The following is a 4,022-nucleotide window of genomic DNA, read 5'->3' on the forward strand; positions in this document are numbered from 1 at the left end:
TGGAGATGCCGGGGATTGAACCCGGGGCCTCATACATGCAAAGCATGCGCTCTACCACTGAGCTACATCCCCACATGTAACTGAGCCCTACCCCTGTGAGAACTCCTCTCTATGCCTGGTTCTCAGCCCAGCTCCCCTGGTCCATTCCCTACCCCATCCACCTGGAGAGCCCAGGGCCGATCTCACCACGTTCTGCCCCCAGGGTGCAGTCAGGACTGGGCATGGGCCTGGGGTTAAGAGGGACTGGACAAAAATTTGGAGATGGGCCTGATGGTGGGGGGGAGAGGCTCCTTGAAGCTGTGGGAGCTGGATTTGCGCTCAGCATACTGGAAGCCTTTAAGCCTCATGGATACCATATGACCCTAGGAGGAGAGGGGGACCTGTATGGCCCTGGGGGATGGGGTCTCTCTATTGGCCTGGGGAGGGGGAGTCCCTATATGTCCCCTATGGCCCTGGGGAGGGGAGTCCCCTATATGTCCCCTATGGCCCTGGGGGCAGGTTCCCCTATTGCCCTGGGGAGGGGAGTCCCTTTATGTCCCCTATGGCCCTGGGAGGGGGGAAGTCCCTATAATGTCCCATATGGCCCTAAGGGGAGGGCACAGAGCAGGGGGGAGGGGCCCCTGCCCTTCTTCCTGCCCTCACTCAAGATGGCGGCATGGGGCTAGCCGTCGCCGGCTGCGCCGTTCTCGCGGGATCTCCTCGAGCGCACGGGCGCGCTCTCTCGATCTATCGCTCTCTCGCGCGCGCAAGCGCTCGTGGAGGCGAGGGGCGGGGCCGGGAGCTGCTGGTCGGTTGCCAGGGGCAACGAGGGGGCCTAGGGCCGGGGCGCGGAGCCTGAGCGAGAGAGAGAGAGAGAGAGAGAGAGAGAGAGAGAGAGAGAGCCCCGGGGTGGGCGCGCGGGGCTGCGCTTCCAGCGGGTGGGGCACGAGGGAGGGGGAGCCTCTATGGGGGGGGCGATGCGGGGAGGGGAGGGGGGGGGGCCGTGAGGATGGGGGGGGTCCCCCTGGGGGTCTGTGGTGGGAACGACGGGCGATGGGGGGGGGGCTCCCCAGGGCGGGGGGCCCGGTGCATGCCTCCGGTCACCCCGGCCTGACGCCTTCGCTTCCCCCGCCCCAGCCAGGCCCGGCCACGGGACCCCCCGGCCGGGGCGCCGGCGATGGCGCTGGTCAGCGGGCTGGTGCCGGCCCGGTTCCTGACCCTCACGGCCCACCTCGTCCTCGTCATCAGCCTCTTCTGCTGCCGGGTAAGAGACCCCGACGGCGCGGCGCCCTGACCCCAGCGACCCCCGCCCGCCCCGGCCCGCCCGCCCCGACGCCTGCCCGTCCGCCCCCGACGCCCTGCCCCGGCCAGCCCGCCCCCAACGCCCTGACCCCAGCGACCCCGCCCCGCCCCGACGCCCTGACCCCAGCGACCCCGCCGCCCCCGACGCCCTGACCCCAGCGACCCCGCCCGCCCCGGCCCCGCCGCCCCCCGACGCCCTGACCCCAGCGACCCCCGCCCGCCCCGACGCCCTGACCCCAGCGACCCCGCCCGCCCCGACGCCCTGACCCCAGCGACCCCGCCCGCCCCGGCCCGCCCGCCCCGACGCCCTGACCCCAGCGACCCCGCCCGCCCCGACGCCCTGCCCCGGCCAGCCCACCCCGACGCCCTGACCCCAGCGACCCCGCCCGCCCCGGCCCGCCCGCCCCGACGCCCTGCCCCGGCCAGCCCGCCCCGACGCCCTGACCCCCAGCGACCCCGCCCGCCCCGGCCCGCCCGCCCCGACGCCTGCCCGGCCAGCCCGCCCCGACGCCCTGACCCCAGCGACCCCGCCCGCCCCGGCCCGCCCGCCCCGACGCCCTGACCCCAGCGACCCCGCCCGCCCCGGCCCGCCCACCCCGACGCCTGCCCCGCCCGCCCCGACGCCCTGCCCCGGCCAGCCCGCCCCGACGCCCTGACCCCAGCGACCCCCGCCCGCCCCGGCCCGCCCACCCCGACGCCTGCCCGCCCGCCCCGACGCCCTGCCCCGGCCAGCCCGCCCCGACGCCCTGACCCCCAGCGACCCCCGCCCGCCCCCGACGCCCTGACCCCAGCGACCCCGCCCGCCCCGACGCCCTGCCCCCGGCCAGCCCGCCCCGACGCCCTGACCCCAAGCGACCCCCGCCCCGCCCCGACGCCCTGACCCCAGCGACCCCGCCCGCCCCGACGCCCTGACCCCAGCGACCCCGCCCGCCCCGACGCCCTGACCCCAGCGACCCCGCCCGCCCCGGCCGCCCGCCCCGACGCCCTGACCCCAGCGACCCCGCCCGCCCCGACGCCCTGACCCCAGCGACCCCGCCCGCCCCGACGCCCTGCCCCGGCCAGCCCACCCCGACGCCCTGACCCCAGCGACCCCGCCGCCCGCCCGGCCCGCCGCCCCGACGCCCTGCCCCGGCCAGCCCGCCCCCGACGCCCTGACCCCAGCGACCCCGCCCGCCCCCGGCCCGCCCACCCCGACGCCCTGACCCGCCCGCCCCCGGCCCGCCCGCCCCGACGCCCTGACCCGGCCCGCCCGCCCCGACGCCTGCCCGCCCGCCCCGACGCCCTGCCCCGGCCCGTCCGCCCCCGACGCCCTGACCCGCCCGCCCCGGCCCGCCCGCCCCGACGCCTGCCCGCCCGCCCCGACGCCCTGCCCCGGCCAGCCCGCCCCGACGCCCTGACCCCAGCGACCCCGCCCGCCCCGGCCCGCCCACCCCGACGCCCTGACCCGCCCGCCCCGGCCCGCCCGCCCCGAAGCCCAGACCCGGCCCGCCCGCCCCGACGCCTGCCCGCCCCGCCCCGACGCCCTGCCCCGGCCCGCCCGCCCCGACGCCCTGACCTGCCCCGCCCCGGCCCACCCGCCCCGACGCCCTGTCCCGCCCGCCCTGACGCCCTGACCCGCCCGCCCCGACGCCCTGACCCGCCCGCCCCGACGCCTGCCCGCCCCGCCCCGGCCCGCCCCGCCCTGACCCCAGCGACCCCGCCCGCCCCGGCCCGCTCGCCCCCTATGCCTGCCCGCCCGCCCCGACGCCCTGCCCCGGCCCGCCCGCCCCGACACCCTGACCCGGCCAGCCTGCCCACCCCGACGCCTGCCCGCCCACCCCGACGCCCTGACCCCAGCGACCCCGTCCGCCTGCCCCAATGCCTGCCCGCCCGCCCCGGACGCCCTGACCCGCCCGCCCGCCCACCCCGACGCCCCCTGACCTCAGCGACCCCGCCCGCCCGCCCCAATGCCTGCCCGCCCGCCCCGACGCCCTGACCTGCCCGCCCCGACGCCCCTGCCCCGGCCAGCCCCGCCCGCCCCGCGCCCTGACCCGCCCCGGCCCGTCCGCCCCGACGCCCTGGCCCCCTGCCGGCCCGCCCGCCTGCCCGCCCCGACGCCTGCCCGCCCGCCCCGACGCCTGCCCGCCCGCCCCGATGCCCTGGCCCGCCCCACCCTGACGCCCTGAACCTGTCCCGCGCCTGCCCGCCCCGACTCCCTGACCCGCCCGCGCCTGCCCGCCCGCCCCGACACCCCCGCCCCGCGCCTGCCCGCCTGCCCCAACGCCCCACGACCTGCGCCCACCCTAGAGGGGACAGGCCCCAGGCCCCATTCCGTGCCCCCATTCCCCCGCCGTCCTTGCCCTGGGCAAAGGGCCTGTCTCCCGGTGCCTTGTTCTCACCACGAGGGGTTATTTCCCCTGCTGGCTCCTCCCCAGCACTCCTCCACCCCCGACGCCCACGACCCGCGCCCAGACGGCCCGCCCGCCCCGACGCCGTGCCCCTGCACGACGCCCACAACGCCCATACCTCTGCAGCACACCTGCCCACCCATCCACCCCGATGGCACACACCTGCATGACACCCACAAGGTACCCCCATGTAGCACACGCTGACAATGCACACCAATGCAGCACTCCCGCCCGGAGACACCCGCCCACCCTGACAACACACAGCCCTATGGTGCTCGTGAGGTCCGCCCATACGGCATGCCTGCCTGCTCACCCAAGGGTGCACACCCGTACGACAACTCTGAGATAGCGCGT

At 78.7% G+C, this 4,022-nt stretch overlaps 1 non-coding gene across 1 annotated transcript; it reads right to left on the bottom strand.

The window, feature by feature from the left end:
* Positions 1-72, bottom strand: TRNAA-UGC (transfer RNA alanine (anticodon UGC)). The gene has a single exon. It is a non-coding gene; the product is annotated as a tRNA-Ala (tRNA).
* Positions 73-4,022: the final 3,950 nt, after the last annotated feature.

The sequence above is a fragment of the Lepidochelys kempii genome, chromosome 28 (genome assembly GCF_965140265.1).
Source record: "Lepidochelys kempii isolate rLepKem1 chromosome 28, rLepKem1.hap2, whole genome shotgun sequence".
Lineage (NCBI taxonomy): Eukaryota > Metazoa > Chordata > Testudines > Cheloniidae > Lepidochelys > Lepidochelys kempii.